Raw genomic sequence first — 16,810 nt, 5'->3', positions numbered from 1 at the left:
ATTCCATTGCACCTGGGAAAAAAAAAAAAAAAAAAAAAAAAAAGCAAATTGAGAGAAATATTAAGGATGGGAAAGCTTAAATAAGGCTAAATTCCAAAGACACCAGGTGCTATTTCAAAAAGTTAGATTCTCAAGTGATTCTCTTCCATGAGAGTATGTGTTGAGTGTATATGATCTCTTGCTGAATCTCAGGAAACTCTGTAAGAGATTAACAAAATTTCCATAAGAAAATAATCATTTTCCATACTCATTTTTTAAAGCAGATTCTAATGGAAGCAGATACAAATGCAAAATATAGTATGTTCCCTGTTTATGAGTCATAACAAAAATATTTAATTTTACCCTGTTTTAACACAGCATTCTTAAACGTACGTTAAAGTCATGGATTATAATTACATAGCTGTGCCGTATATTTTGGCTGCAGATGGGAATTCAACCTTCTCAATGAGCTGTCATGGAAACAATGCTTTCTTTTTTCTTTTTTCTCTTTTTTTTTTTCCCTCCTTAATCTGGTTAATGTTTAAATGTTGCATTCATTTTGAATAAAATCTTGTTTATTTTTACTAACTTATGAAGTTCAATGTCGAAGTTTCTTGAGAAAATGCATTTTTTTTCTGATGCCTTGAACGTACTAGAGCTACATTGTATCTGTACACATTCCTCCAAATTCAAAACTAGAAGATACCTCTCTTAATGAACTTTAGGAGAATATGACTATCTAACCTGAACCACACACAAAAGCTCATTTACAGTTTTCCTTGCATAATCTGAGTGATTTTGTCTGCAGTTGGTAAGATTGTTCCTTTCATTAAATAATGATTAAGCATAGAGGAGATTCTCTTTCTAAAAGGAACATTTTTGTCTTCTCCAGAAAATACCTCTTGAGATTCATAATGTGATCTTTTTTCATACAAAATACCAATCTGTGAAACAGATAAGCTCTTCTTGCTTAACTGAGACCAGAAAAAAAGAATTAATTGAAAAAAATATCTGGGGGTCCGGGGGGGAGGGAGGGAGGGAGAGTGGGTAGATGAGGAGTAGGGGGAAGAGGTTTTTCTTTTCCCCTCTCTTGCTCTGGTGTGTGGCAAACTATCAACTGCTAAGTGTTGAAAACTGCTAAGCAGCTGAAAACGTATACAGGTTGTGAAAAGAAGCTCAGAGTATCCTGAAGAGATTTTCAGTACATGCTCTTGCTGTTAACTCATAGCATGCACAAGCTTGTAAAAGTGGATCCATATAAAGGGGAAAACTGCAATTGCAGATGATGTTGGTTGAGCCTAGTGCAGAGCCAAAATGATGTTTCAGATAGTCAGTTTATCTCTATCTAACAGGGTTACAAGCTTCTGTGTTTTCAACAGATACTTTCCGCCATGACAGGAATTAATTAGCGGACATTCCACTTGTGTGTGTTTTTCAACATGAATTTCCTGTCTTGCATGTTTTTTCAGCATAGCTTTTTGTTTACTTGCACACAAAATACTCTAATAGGTATAAGTTAAAAGTGAATTTTCCTTAAGCGTACAAGAAGGGGTAAAAAAAAAAAAAAAAAAAAAAAAGTAAACCAGAGAGAACAAAGTACAAAACTCTGATTTTCTGTCTAAGCATATGTAGAAGTTGGACCTGCTAGTGGGAGTCTCAATAAACTGGAGTGAGACAAAATTCTCACAGAGAGTGCATGTGCTTCCTTTACGTTTCAAAGCCTGTGAAGGGAAGATAATAGTGCAGGTCTGTTCCAGTCACTACAAGGGCTTATGAGAATTCCTCTTTCTATATGGCCAATTTACTGTGTTTGTACATATTAAAAGGTTGGAAATTTCTATTTCTTGCCAGATGAAACTTTTGGAGAATGTACTGGAAATTAGTTTGGAAGGTATTTTGTGGCTTGGAAATAAATACTGGTTTTTACTGCCATATATATATATATATATAATAAAGGAAAATTAGCAGAAAAAAAAAGCAAACAACAAAACAAAACAAAACAAAACAAAAACTACCTCTCATAACTATACATGATTCATTAAGAAAAGCTATTTTAGAGGGTTATTTATGACATCTTTCTTTAGGCATCTAACACATACCTGGGTTAAGAGATGAGGCTCCCTCTATGGTCAACATAGAGAAATACACGTATACTTCTGCAAAGATGACTCTTAAAATCAGTTATTTATAAACTAACTTTGCTGTTTTGATTTGTCCTCTTCAGACATTGTTCTTTCTCCATTGACAACAGAGATAACTGATTTTGTTTATCTAAAAATAGCTTCTTTCCCATCTATGTTGGATTGTAACAAAGAATAAGGTTGTCAGGAATAAGACATCAGTTACATTATGGTCATGGTATACCTTAAAGGCAGTGTCTTTCATGAGGCATAGATAGACCTTGTGTATTTCAAGGCCACGTTAGGTTGGAGCTTTGAGCAATCTGATCTAGTGAAAGGTGTCCCTGTCCCTGCCCATGGCAGAGGGGTTGGAACTAATATCTTTTCAGACCTTAGATCTTTTAAGATCTTTTCAGATCCAAACCATTCTATGACTCCACAGCTATCTTTTTGTGTCTTGTCCTCCAAGACATGCCCTCTGCCATGTGTAGAAGCTCTGTAAATAAAGCAGGGAAGAATCAAATATACGTTCCATATTAATTTCCTGCCAGCAAATTTTAAATATTTGAAAAATTATTAATGCTTGCCAGTATTTCCAGGCATCTTTTGATTCAAAATAATAGTGTGTTTTTTAATTCACTATTTTAGTATATATTATATATATATATATTAGTATAACTATTAGTTATACTAATATATATATATTAGTATATATATATATACTAATATATATATATTAGTATACATATATATACACTAATATATTAGTATACATATATATATACTAATATATATATTATATATATATATATATTAGTATAACTATTAGTTACAGAAAACAAATGTTTGAAAATTACACTGCACATTAAGTGGTCTGATGGATGAGAATTCTGATAGCAGAAACAAATAAAGACAGATTTCTAATTGGGCAAAAAACTTCATTTAGAAGCACAAGCAGGATCCACTGCAGCTGACGGAGAGCAGGGGTTGTTCTACACAAGTCCGAGGGTGCTTGAGTCTAGCTTCTGTTTCAGTTTTGTATTTACAAAGATAGCTATAAATTTCATTGAAGAGTACTTTCATGATCTTGTGAGTTATCTATTTTATGACCTAGGCCTAAAATGTGACCCAATGTTTAGCCTGTAAAACTATTCTGTCATGGAAACAACTATTTCTGTCAAATAAAATATATATAAATATATATACACATATATATAAAGAAGGTATAAAAGCAATTGCAACATTTTTTCCCCCTTCATATTTTCTGATGTCAAGTGAATTCATTAAAAACTAAAACTATAAACACAAAATATAAATTAAAAGCTATTGACTACATCCTGCTGAATTCAGAGGATTTAGTGTATGAGAATAGTATTTTTATTATATTTGACTATTTCTGTTGAGGAAAGAAAAAAAAAAAATTGAAACATTGCAAGGCAATCTTTATTTGGAACCAAAATGGGTTACATAGTAGAGAAAAAATGTGTACAGACACCAGAGGTCAGTGAAACCTATCTTGTCAGCAGGGATTGGGTCAAAGAGTAGGACAAAGGTGCAACTCTAACAAGCATCTGAAATTCATTATATTTCCAAATGTAAATTCCAACACACGTGGGGAATTCAAACTCTGAGTCTGTACGATATTCTGTACTTACACATAACCCCTACCCCCAAGCCATCTATTATTTTTGTATTTTCTTTATTATTTTTGACCTTTCCATCACAATGATGTTCATTTAAACTATATATGTATTGCATAGGAATTAACAACATGCTCTCTAATATAAAATGGTAAGAAACACAGTATTAATTCGTAGCCTGAACCTGCAAATGCAGGTAAACAAGAGTAGAACAGTGTGTATATATATACATATTAGTTATCTTATTTATTTTTTGTTATAGGAGATTTGCAAATTTAGTAGTGTTCTTTTTCACAGTTACATTTCATGAAGGATTATGCCCCATACAATTAGAGATGACCACAAAGCCAATGAAAGTCACAGATAGATCAGGACTGGAACATCATTCTGACTCAAAAGAGTGAAGAATAGGTTTACTAAGCTATTATGCAAAGTTCCTAATGCACTTTTTTTTTTTTTTTTTCTCCAGCTGTCACTCCCTTTTTAGTTTTTCCTACTCCTACTTTTACAAGATTTCTTATGAGAAAAAAACAGTTCAAAGAACTTTTAAGTGGAATCTAGCCTTAAGTGCTCCGAAGCCTAAGTGAATCTGAGATCAGATAAAATTAATAAAACCCAGCCCCAAAAGGATTCATCTATGATGGTGTCATTTAAGTTCCTCTATGATTTCCTGCTTAGGAATACAGCTGTCATCTTTCATCTTCTCTTTCTATCTAGACTGTTTTTTCATTTATCTTTAGATGATTCAAATCGTAGCTCCAGTGAAAGCAAGTGAACTGTAATAACTTAGAGCAGCTGAGAAATTTTATGTTCTCTGTTCTGTACTTATTTGGCAATAAAAAGTCTTTAAGTTACCATTTTATATTTTTGGTGCTTAGACATTTGCTCCACACTAATTTTGCCAAATAGATTTTGTTTTTCATTCAAGATTTCTTTTAACTTTCCTGCAGTACAAAGATATACTCCCTTTCCATTTCTGTTTTTCTATACTGAACATTTTCATTTGGAACATCCTGTAACTCTATTACCCAGCCTCTTCCTTTGGGATAAACCAGGACTCTGTAATAGTTATTATGTCCTAACTTTCATTTGTCATGTTTGTGGCCACCATTGACCTTCTTTCACTGTTTGCATTTAGTTAGAAGCACTTAATTTATTTTCCAGTTTCTTCAAAAAACATCATGATAAAGCTTCTGTGTTTTTCCTTGTTTTAACTCTGAATTTCCTTATGTGTTTTCTATAATTGTAATAATATAATTATTCTAAATGGCTATCTTTATGTTAAAATATACTTTTCCTCTCTCTTCACCAGGGACAACTAGTTTTGGCTTTATTTATTTAATTTTATTTAACGTTCTTTTCTGTCATTCCCTTGTATGTAAACAGGCCTATTAGGTTCATTATCTGCTGCTTTCTTCAACCAATGATAATACTCTCATAATGTCACTATAAGTAAAATAGAACATATCACACATAAGAAGCTATTAATTTATTACCAGTCCAGCCCATTTTGAACAACCAGATAAGTCAAATCACAAATTAATACAAAAAGCCTTGTAATAATGTAGTTAAAATTATTGCACAAAATCATCACAGCACCTATCCCTTTTCTCTGACATTGTATTCAATCTTACAGTTCCCTTCTGGATCCTATGGTTGACAGTTTCTGTCTTCCCTAAAAAAGCAAAAGGTGGATGGGTGATTTCTTCAAAGTAAAGCCTCCCTTCTAAAGTCTGTTAATGCCTTATCATTTCCTCTGAAGTCTGTTAACTGCTTATTTCCAGGAAGACAGTGGTGTATGTCCTCATTACAAACATTTACAGGTTCATTCTGATATAGATGAATGCTTGAATGAGGGAAATAGCTCCCCTGTGTCCAAGAAAGTCCCATGGTTGGCTACAACATACAATCAACATACAAATTCTCATGATACAAGATAAAGATCTTATTTAAACAGTGTGACTATGATGTGTTCTCTTACCGTAGCCATTAAATTCACCCTTTCTTGCTTCTTGAGGTGCCCAATCTATTCTTCCTGTTGACCAAATATTCACATAACAGAGGACAGTTGTTTTTTAACCAACCAGTATCTGTTTCCTCAGATGATGTTACTCTGCTGCCCTTGGTAGGATCAGAGCACCCTCAAGGTGCTGAGGATACACTGCAGTTCCTGTCTGCCACTGGCATCAGCTTCCTGTTCCAAACTTCTGAGATGCTGTAGGGAGGTGAGGTACTGTCATCTTAGGACACAGTTGTGAGGAAAAGAGTTGGGATATCTGCAGCTGGGTCTAGAGTCCAAAGTAGCGTTGAGGGTAGTGAAGTATTAGAGTAGGCTGCCTAGGGCAGTAGTTGAGTCACCATCCCTGGAGGTCTTCAAAAAACATGTAGATGTAGAGCTTAGTGCCATAGTTTAATGGTGGACTTGACAGTACTAGATTAAAAATTGGACTAGATGATCTTAGACATCTTTTCCAACCTAAATGATTCCATGATCTAGGACCTGGTGATAGTTCCTCTACAGGTAGTCAAGCTAAGGTTTGCCAGAGCTAAGTGACTAGAGAAGAGATGGGCAGTTGCATGCAGAGCCAAAAAGCAAGAAGAGTTCATGTTTGTATCTATCCAAGTACAAAGCTGATGTCTATTTGTGATCAACTACCCTCATTTCCCCTCACACTTGATAAAAAGAAACAACCACATTTAGGGAACAAGTTCTTCTTGATTTAGACATCTGCATTAGGATGAAGTAAACCACATCTCACTCTAGTGTTGTTTTTTCTCTATTAACTTGTAAAGAGCATGCAGACAACTATCTCAGATGTTGATACTGGCAGAGTAATAATCTGTGTTTGGTCAGCTGAATTTCACATACAGTGCCCAGAGAAAGGACACTGAATTTTGACTTCTATTTGGAAAAATTCATTCTTTATAAATAATCTTTTCTTTTCAGCAATTACCTGAAATTGTTAGCCACATTTAATATTTTTGCAGCTGACAGCACGCTATGAAAGCCAGCCATAGACAAAAAGGAAACAAATACTTCTTTGCATCATCGTTGTATAGGAACATCTGCTTAGTCTGTGTTCCCACTGAGTAACAAAACTACCCGCGTAAAAGCCCCTTTGAGATAGAGTGGATTTGAAGATGGAAAAAAATATATCCAGTACTTTTCCCTTATAAAACCATAATTTAGCCATTCTGAGATGCCAGGAAAATGGCTCATGAAATCAGAAAGTTTTAAAAAGGGTACTAAGGACTTGAATAACTCCAGTATGTTTGGTATACTGGCAGCAAAATGTCTTTTCCACCAGAATTTCAGCCACAGATCACCATGCTTCTTAAGAAATACGGAGTACTTGAAGCCACATGAAAACAGGTTTGAATTCCAGTGCAGAACTTTAAGCAGCAGAGAACAAAAAGCAACAATAAATTCCTGTTATCTTATGTCAAAGTGTAGGTAGCAGTAGGTCAAGAGCACCGTTCTTCTTTGCTGTAATGACCACAAATCAATGTCCTGTCCCTACTCAATGAAGAATTTTAATTCCACTCTTCAAAAACACTTGTCCTGGTCAACAACAAATTACCTCACTCACCCCAAATGAGATTTATACTCTTTATCTGTAACTCTTTCCATATATCATAACATTCAGTCAAGAAGTCCTGAAAGTTCTACAATATTTCATATCCTCTCCTGCAACAGATCCATGTTTTCCTTTGGTTGACACCAAGTTACCTGGAAAATATGGATAGTGTTAAATTAAAAAATTATGTACTAAAGGCAAGCATCCTCACACCTTCAGGAATCTATTAAATGAATCAGTCTAAATTTCACTTGTGAAGCAGTGAACTTCACAAAATCTTTCTGTCTGTGTCTTGTTTCCACCACATCTATTAGTAGGGAAATGAAGGTTTCATTTTAATGTCATTTAGGCTACATTAGTGTTCTTGATCTGATATCGATACAAAGTTTATACAAAAGCAATAGCTATTGGAACACTGGAGTTACATCTTACATTTATACAACTCTACAAAAGAATATTTGGTTTCAACTTCAGAAAAATATCTGCCTAATTGAGGATGACATTTCCATACATTAGCTAAAATGGGTTTTAATGGCTGTAATTAGTATTTTCCTAACAGATTGCGTTAATCCATGCAGGCAGAGTGGACAAATTAATCCCATCTACTATTTCTGTAGTATCAGTGCCATGGGAATAAAAAGAGGTACAGCAAAAGAGGACAAACAGCTTTAAGTTTTACCACCTGGTGCAGTCTAGGAAAAGAGGTAGTGACATCATGGAGGGGAAGAAAAGGATGAAGAGGAGTAGATGAATAGAGATTAATATTACCTCCCCCTTTTTTGGGATAATTTGTCCAATCATCTTGAACTTGGTGTAGAGACTCTGCAAGAAATATATATACAATTTGAAAGTAAATTTTTAATTGATTATTGCACATAAAATATCTCTAGGATTAAATGAGTAGTTAGATCAAGTATCCATGTGCTTACCAGTCCAATACAGCACCCAAAAAGTCTTTGCTGGCCAGGCAGGAGGGGAAGGTTGGCCCTTGCAGTTTCAGGGGACAAGCCCTTAGACCTGTTGAGTTGTTATTGATCCATTAACACTGGTAACTCTGACAACTCAACCCAAACCTTTCTAACCAACCTTAAGCAGACTCCCTCATTTTTTTCCATGAATATTATATACACTTCCAAGTTGATGTTTCCCCTCTTAAAATGTTTAACTAACAATTCAATTCCAACAACCACACCTATACCTTTTCAACAGACTCTCTCACAGCTCTTTCATGACTAAGCAATTTATTCAGAAGTCTGAGACCAGGTGGCCACGATCCTGGGTTCATGGGAACATGGACTGATGGTGAAGTGGGGAGATTATTGCAGGGATTATGGAGAAAGATGTACTAAGAAGAGGTAAAAGTGCAAAAGCAGAGGGTATACTGAGCCTCTAATTTTTTGTTCCAAGTTTGCAAACTGATCTCAGAGTTTAGAAGCATTATGCTCAAAAGTAAATCCACTAAGGGGTCCACATTAAGTGCTTCATTCTACACTGAAACAGATTAGGTAGGTTGCAACCAAGCTGTACACAATGGGATTGAAGTGAAATATTTAGAGATCTACACTACATAATTGTTTATATTTAAAGTTTTCATTATTTTATCTTCATGACTAAAGAAATAAATGAAGAGGTTTGTTAGAGTGATGTCAAGACATACACTGTAAATATAGCATGTGTTTTAAAATTATAATGTATAAGGCAAAAACTAACAGCAATTACTTAATTAATTCATAAAGTTCTGAGTTCCCTAATTGTGATGTTGCTTGACCAAAAAAAAAAAAAAAAAAAAAAAAAAAGTGAGTCTGGCAAATAGCTTGATTATTTTGTCTCTTTTTTTAAGCTCAAATAACTGCATTTTTCTTTTGAAAGTGGTATGCTCTCTCTTTTTTTTTATTTTTCCATTTTCAAAAGTATTGGAGAAAAAAACCTCAAACATATTTCAACTCATCTATTATATTCAGGAATATATATATATACACATATAAAATATTTCCTTTGCAGAAACGTGCAAAAGTTAAATACCTTTAAATTACTTCCATTTTGGTATACTGATATGGTCACTGGCTTCTATCTTTCTCTACCATCTCATTTCACTAAGTAGAGATAATATCAATTTCCACCCATTCCCTCCTTGATAACATTTTGAAAAAAGAAAAGTGTAAGAACCTCATAAGCAAATTGTTTTAATTTCTGTAGAAATGTATGTATGTTGCCTGAAAATGTCGTGATCATTGCAATCACTTTAATTAAAGAAAGATGCTCTCTGGAAATACCTTTGAACACTACTTCATTCTTTATTTGCTAAACAAAACAAAATCGTTTCTGAGTTCCAGACCAAAAGAATTAAGCTAATATTATTTCTGTTTATAAATCATTAGTCAGAATGATTCTCAGCCAGTAAACCTCCTGCTGTCAAGAGGCAGAAATATGCACACATTAGCCTCTTCTAGCTACTACTGCTGTCAATTGGCTTAACACCTGCTGACAACTGAATAGTCAACTTTAATGCAAAATTTAAAGGGCTTTATACTGAAAAACTTACAAAAGGTCACAGTTCTGTAATTTTTCTATGTTGAAATTCATTGTCAGAATTAACAACACTTTTTCTCCTTCAGAGTTTTCTAACTTATCTTTTTTCCCACTCTCCCATACATTCCACAATAAAACATTACTTCTTAATATTCTTTGGCTAATATTGATTTCTGCAATCATGGTTATAAACACAAAAAACAAATTTATCTTATTCTACAGCCAAATCCAAGGTTTTTTGATCAGTGGCAATTCAGTTGCAACAGGAAATTCTAATTGCATTGGGAACATTTCCAGAGAGTATTTAATCTCATTTTAATTTCTAGACAGTTTTTAGCTCAACACGACATGGTAGTTTGTTTTACTTCTTATGGTCCTTGCTTTCAAACTTGCTTGTTCTGAATTTTATTACTCTCTTCAGGGTAGTACTAAGAAAGATTTGGTCCTGGTCAGTTAAATTAGTTGTTAAAATCACAGCCAATTCCCAAATCACCTGTTAAAATTTCACTTTCAATCTGCTTTGCTTCCTGCTACTGATGTTTCCTCTAGGCCGTGCCAGGCATTTTCAGCATAGAAGGTAATGTTGCCTTCCCTGGCCTACTCAGGTTGAGAAGTTCACAGCTTTGAGGCACAAGAAGAGGAGATTCATTTCTGCCAGCTGCTTACCACAGCTTTTAGCACTCCCTTTTTTCATCCCATATTCACTGCTCACCTTCAGAAATAGCTGTTGCCAAGATGGTGTGGTGTTTCTGACATTCTTCACAGGGAAACAAACATATTTTGGGAGATGTTATTCCACCCTACAAAAGAAAATAATGTCTTTTTAAAAGTTTACTTGCAACACTTTCTATTCCTGATTTGCATAGTAAATATAAGTATACATATAACTTCTGGGTAACTTTTCTGACTGTGAGCTATTGGCATTGCTGTGATCATTCCATATGGTACAACACAAACAGTACTGATAATATTTAATTCTAGAAATCTGGAAAACCCTACTGAATCTCAGTTAAGGAGCACTGGAAGCAGACAAATGTTTTTACATTCATAAAGCTAGATAACACATGGTTCCTACTGACATGCTGTGAAGACACAGGGAAGAGTCTGGGTGTTTTAATATCTGCATTCAAATTCCTGTGGTAAAGACACTTCCAGGTGTTAGTTTTTAAGGTAAGCATAATATTACTAATCTCTCTTGCCTCCATAAATTGCAGTCCTTACATAATCAATATTTATGAAGGTGCTTTAAATTGCTCAAATAAAATTCACTGCGTTCTTTTATATTTGGTTAGTACTTGAGTCAGATTTTATTGCTACAATCACTTTTTTTCATCTCTTATTCCAAGTATGGTAACTGAAAATGGCATATTTCTCCTCTAAGTCACTGCTGTCACTCATGAGTTCTCTTGGATCTGTATATCTGAATAGTTCAAATAGGGAAAAACAGTAATGTTTTGACATTTTGTTTTTTTGAATGTGCTTTGGTATTAACTAGTAGCAGAAAGCTTCCTGTGTTAGGCAATAAAGCAAAGCATTTTTTTCCATAAGTGGAATGTCATGTATTATCAAACTGAGTTCTCCCTGTTTCTAATAGTTTTCCCATGTGTTTATTTAAAGGGTCTTACTGAATCACAGCTTGAATATTTTGATCCTAATTTATTTTGAGCCTTTTATTAGATTTGGGTGAGCTGTAAACTCGAATCATTGTTATTATTTATTAGTATGCTGCTCCAATGCTATGTATGGTGAACATAATATTAAATATTTAAATTGTTTAGATGACAGTTACCAGAATAAACATCAAAATTTAGTTACAAGAGAAGCTAGCTTTTGATATTTTGCTTATTAAAACACCAAATAAATACTTCAGGAGAAAAAGTCTGACATTTATTATCTTTCTACTGTTATTTTACTATCATTTTACTGTTATGAAACATTTGCATATTTTCTCCATAGATATATGGAATATTGTGTTAAGATCACAGAATCACAGAATGTTAGGGATTGGAAGGGACCTTGAAAGATCATCTAGTTCAGTCTCCCTGCTGGGGCAGAACACCTAGATCAGGACAGCATCATAGAATGTTAGGGATTAAAATGCAACCTATGTTGCATCTCAAGACATTTAAACACTATACACTTTAAGGAAGGTTTTGTTGCTCACCATGTAAACAGAGTACATAAACACAACGTACTCAGGATTTATGTAACTGTCTCTGTTTTATAGTGCAGATTTTTTTTTTTTTTTTCAAACTGTCATTGGCTCTGGGTGTTTTCCAGCAAATCTTTAGAAATCCCCAACTCAAAACAGGAAAGTTTAATTTAATTTAATTTAATTTTTTTTATACAGTTAAAAAGTCACTATGTAATAAAGTTTCTAATCTCATTTATCTCTTGCTGACCAGTAACCCCAATTCCAGAACGTATTTTGATGGGTTATCTCCTAGTTTGGAAACAGTGTGCACACATTTAGGAGCCTGCTCCCTCAACTGTTTATATTTACATTTTGCACATAGTTTTATTACAGCTTGGTGAAAAAAGGGAGAAAAACTTCAAAAAAGACAAAACATTTGCACGTATGTAGCACAACTTGTTGGAATCCTTTCAAGACTACTATGTCTTTAGGTTCTTCCAACCTTACTAAAGTTAAATTGGAAATGAGAGAAATTAATAAAACAAATGTGACTTTTATTAACAAGAAAAAATACAGATAACCGCTTTAATTCTATGCCCTATTTAAACGAATAATATGTCTCAGCTGTATTCAAGTTTGAGTGTTATTGTCAAAGGTCACCTCCTTTTTTTTTTCCTTGTAGTTGAAGGGTGATTTTTATTTATTTATTTATTTATTTAGTAAGGTCCTATTTGCCTTTGTTTAAGATACAAGTAGTCAATTTTTCAGGAAAAACATGACTTAGTACTAAAGGAAGCATTCATGGGGGCTAATCTCTTCCCCAGACTCTTTAGGGAAAAAGAAAGAGAGAGAGAGAAGGAAAGAGACAGAGACAGTCTTCTTTGGAGAATGACTCAGGAGAGAAGCTTAATTTAGACTGGTCTCTGTGTTTAAAATTAGTGATTGTGAATAAGCGTTGTTTATCCACTCCACTAGTTCTGAGATTATAACATTGATAAAAAATACACCCCCCCGCCCCCAAAAAAAAAAAAAAAAAAAAAAAAAGCAACATACTAGCAACATACTAACATATTTAGTTCCTTACGTGGCATAGCTTGTTTCTTATAGAGTAAAGCTAATTTAGCCTGTAGGTTTAGAAAGCAATTGAATTTCCACATTAGCATGAAATATTTAGGAAGAATTTTCCTGTGGATTTTAAAAATAAGCCTGCAAAAGAGAAAGAACTCTTCACTGGATTATTCAACTAATTGTTGTTCGGTAATCACAGAGACCATTTATTCTAGTATCTTTAGCTAGATAAAAGGATATATTTTTTCATTTGCCTTTCTTTTAATTTCCTATGTAGGTAATATGCTGCTTATTTGTCAACTAACAATCATAATAGATATATTGTAAAATACTAATTGGGGATTGCAGAATAAATAAGAAAGGTTTCAGCCACTTTCCTTTATTTCTTAAGGTCTTTCTCTCACTTTTTTAGACAGCTATGCAACTCAAGCTTATGGATCTACTTTATGAAGTTGCTTCTGCATTCCAGCAATTTAGTTAAGAGAAGCACAACTGCACAGGTCATGTTCATAGATGCTAAAGTTGAATGTCATCCATTCCTTTCCTTTATTTTGATTTTTAGACAGTAAAAATTGGGCCTTCTACAATGTTTTTAGGATGTTCACTGTTTCAGGCTTGATCAGCAACTGGGCTGTCAAAACCTGTCTGAACATTTCAACAGCCTGGCTATATTGCAGAACATGTACAGTGCAATGATGGCTCTCACCCAACACCTAATCTGAATATCGACAATCATTTTCTAAACAGCCAAAACACAAAGGGTGGCATCAGACTCATCATGCGACTGTCCAGTAGCAAGCCTAGTAAACAGGGCTTCTTGGTTTTGAGTCCAAAGGGAGTAAAAGACCCACTCTGCCATCTTCAGCTATTTACTGTGCAGACTCTCATGCAACTCCTATGCTCAGCACAGGACATTGACTGAACTGGGAGGGAATGTAAAAGCCAAAGAGCAGAACATCTTTTAAGAATAACGGATTGATTGGGACACTCTTTTGTCAAATATGAGCAATGTGTAGACAAGAGAAAAGTTGGACTATCAGTTCATATTCCTGAGAAGGACTTGACTAGGACCACTGCAGCTGTGTAAGGGGTGAAGTGGATCAGTTTTACTACCTATGGGTCATTACAGCTAATTAAAATGATACATTGTTTTCTTTGGCTTTCTGTCTCTTCATGATAAACTCCTGTTGGCTTAAACTCAGGTGTTTAACCTGTTGCCTGTGAATAAGGAAGATGTGTTCCTTTTTAATCATCAGGATAATGCAATTTGGTCATTCAGAGGGCTGTGTGCTGACTTAAGCTACAGATTTTGTGTTTTATGTCTACAATCTGAAAATGCAGTCCCTGAGGAGTTTCTGTACTGTCATAGCTCAGAAGTCTGATGTGCTGAGGTGAGGTTATACCATTACTAAATTGATTATCACAAAGAGGTGTTTCATAAGAGATGTTAGTTTGAAAGAGGTCTTTGTTTTGCTGGAAGACATGGCAGGCAATGATCAGGAACATAAAAAATGTATGTTGGGTCTTGCAACAGGATAGTGCTGTCACAGTCAGTAGGGTTTAATGGAGTAGTTGCAACACATAGCAGGGAAAAAGGGCATGGCCAGGAATAGATAACAAGAAATAAGCTTTAAAAGATAAAGAAAAAAAAGGAAATCGATAAGAAATCATTTGGCCAAACCCAACATAGATGTATACCCAAGGAAGAAAATATTAAAAATAGATATGTTTTCCTTTTTTAAGGAAGAATCATAAAACATAAAAAATATCTATTTTACATAATGTTTCAAGTCAGGTCAGCCCTTTTTGTCTTGTATGCAGTTGTTTGATAATCATCTGCTACAAATATTTCACAGCACATGGCATTCCCAAAAATGATGTTTCAGATCCAATAAAGAAAGCCACTTGCTGTTCTTGAAATGTCATTCCAAACAAAGTAACCCCAACTCACAGTAGTGAGTTAGTAGTAGTTAGTTAGTAGTAGTTAGTAGAGTGTCACAGTAGTTCACAAGGCATCAAAAGCTGCTTATTTGCAAACAATCACTAGGAGTTAGTATTTCAATGCTTGCAATCCTTACGTAAGTTGGATTGATATTATCCCAGTTTGTAAAAAGACTACAGTATGGTGATCATCTTGAGAGCAATGTAACTTTCCTTACCAGGAATATTGGTGGATCCTTGACCATGTGTGGGGGAAAGTATTTTTAACGATGTTGATTCAGACAGCTCTGGAATTCACAAGGAACCCAATTTATCTGTTTATTTATTTTGGACATAGAGACGGTAGATGACCATTCTAATTTTGCATTGATTGTGAAAAGTCTATCTTTTTCACCATGTACAGGAGATTTCACATATCCCTCAGATTTTTCACTGTGTTTAGAGAAACTGTATTGCACTGTATTTAGAGAAAGGACTATAACACCTGTTTCTACTGTGAATTCTGGTGACAACTGAATGCTGAACTATTTTTTATACTGCCTGTAAGGCGTTCCTTTCCTCATATTCTCTTACATATTTTTGCTGGAAAGAATATCTTCCCACTTGCTTTCTTCAGAAATTTAGGTTTTGACAACTGTTTTAAAGCTTGAACAGTTTGTTCCATGTTTATCTTGTGTTAACTAACCTTGTTTTCAAAACCACAACCCATCACAACACAATCCTCCAGTGATTTGTATTCTCTTTGAAGCAGCTATTTATAGATGAAATGACTACTGAGTCAGAAATACAAACTTGTGCTCTGCATAATATATATGCTTTTTCAAACAATGTTTCACATTAGAAAATTCCATCTATTCCACAAACATAGGGAATGGGAGGTGTGGGATTTTCAGAAGCTACATAGAATTAGTTTCCACTAATGTTAAGGAAATTTGGCACCCCAATATCTCAGGCACATTTGAAAACTTTCTTTTCACCACGCAAACAGAAGACAACTTGCATGTGTTTTGTGCTAGCACTTTTAAAAGTTATTTTTCATAAATAGTTATTTTGTTATTTCTAACTTTAATGATGCCACTTAAAAACCGAAAAAAGAAAAGTAAAAAAAAAAGTGTTTGTTTAGATTGCAAAGATAAAATCACACAAAGAAACATATTTATTAGGGATTATACATTTGTAAGACTTTGAAAAATATGGATGCTTTGTTTTTAATAACTAAAATGAATCCTTAGTCTTGCTTGTATTTGAGGGCAGCTGCTCTGTTTTTGCTCTGTTTTAGCTAGTGGCATGTCATGTATGTCAGATCTTGTAAAAGGCTTCAGTAAAAACTAGGAAAGCAGCCAATAAAACTAAGCGAAATTTATAGCCTTTCCCAAAGTGATACTTCTGGCCTGACCTATAGAACTCACAACTCTCCTTCACTTCTCAGGCTGATTTCAATATTGTACCTTGACTGAGCAAATTTTGTGTTTCCTGACACTGCATTCATAGACACCTGATGGAGATGAACTGCTGAATCTCTGTTTTTCATACCATAAATGTATCTTGGTTCATTAGCTCAGACAACATAATGTTCTGCTGAGTCAGTGTACTCAGGGGGACATTATAACATATTTTTCAAGCTGATACATGATGGGAGTATTTTCCCTCTGTAGTTTTGAGAGGAAAAGATATAATCTGCCAGAGCCCCACGGCTGTTCAATGACATTTTAATAAAACCATTGCACTGCTGGCTACCTGGCTATCAATATGCATTCAGTTACAATTCTTGTCCTCACCTTTGACCTTAGAATTGAAGCTATATGTATTGTTTTGATTTGG

At 34.4% G+C, this 16,810-nt stretch overlaps 1 long non-coding RNA gene across 1 annotated transcript; it reads right to left on the bottom strand.

Moving 5' to 3' along the window:
* Nucleotides 1–5,100: 5,100 nt before the first annotated feature.
* Nucleotides 5,101–10,636, bottom strand: LOC311433361. Its single transcript, XR_014690709.1, has 4 exons — nt 10,559–10,636; nt 8,247–8,334; nt 8,086–8,139; nt 5,101–7,469 (listed from the first exon to the last, which is right to left on the bottom strand). It is a non-coding gene; the product is annotated as an uncharacterized lncRNA (long non-coding RNA).
* Between the last annotated feature and the right edge of the window lie 6,174 nt (nt 10,637–16,810).

This window comes from Aythya ferina, assembly GCF_964211825.1.
Source record: "Aythya ferina genome assembly, chromosome: 3".
In the NCBI taxonomy this organism is placed as follows: domain Eukaryota; kingdom Metazoa; phylum Chordata; class Aves; order Anseriformes; family Anatidae; genus Aythya; species Aythya ferina.
This window is presented reverse-complemented; position numbering and strand designations above follow the sequence as displayed.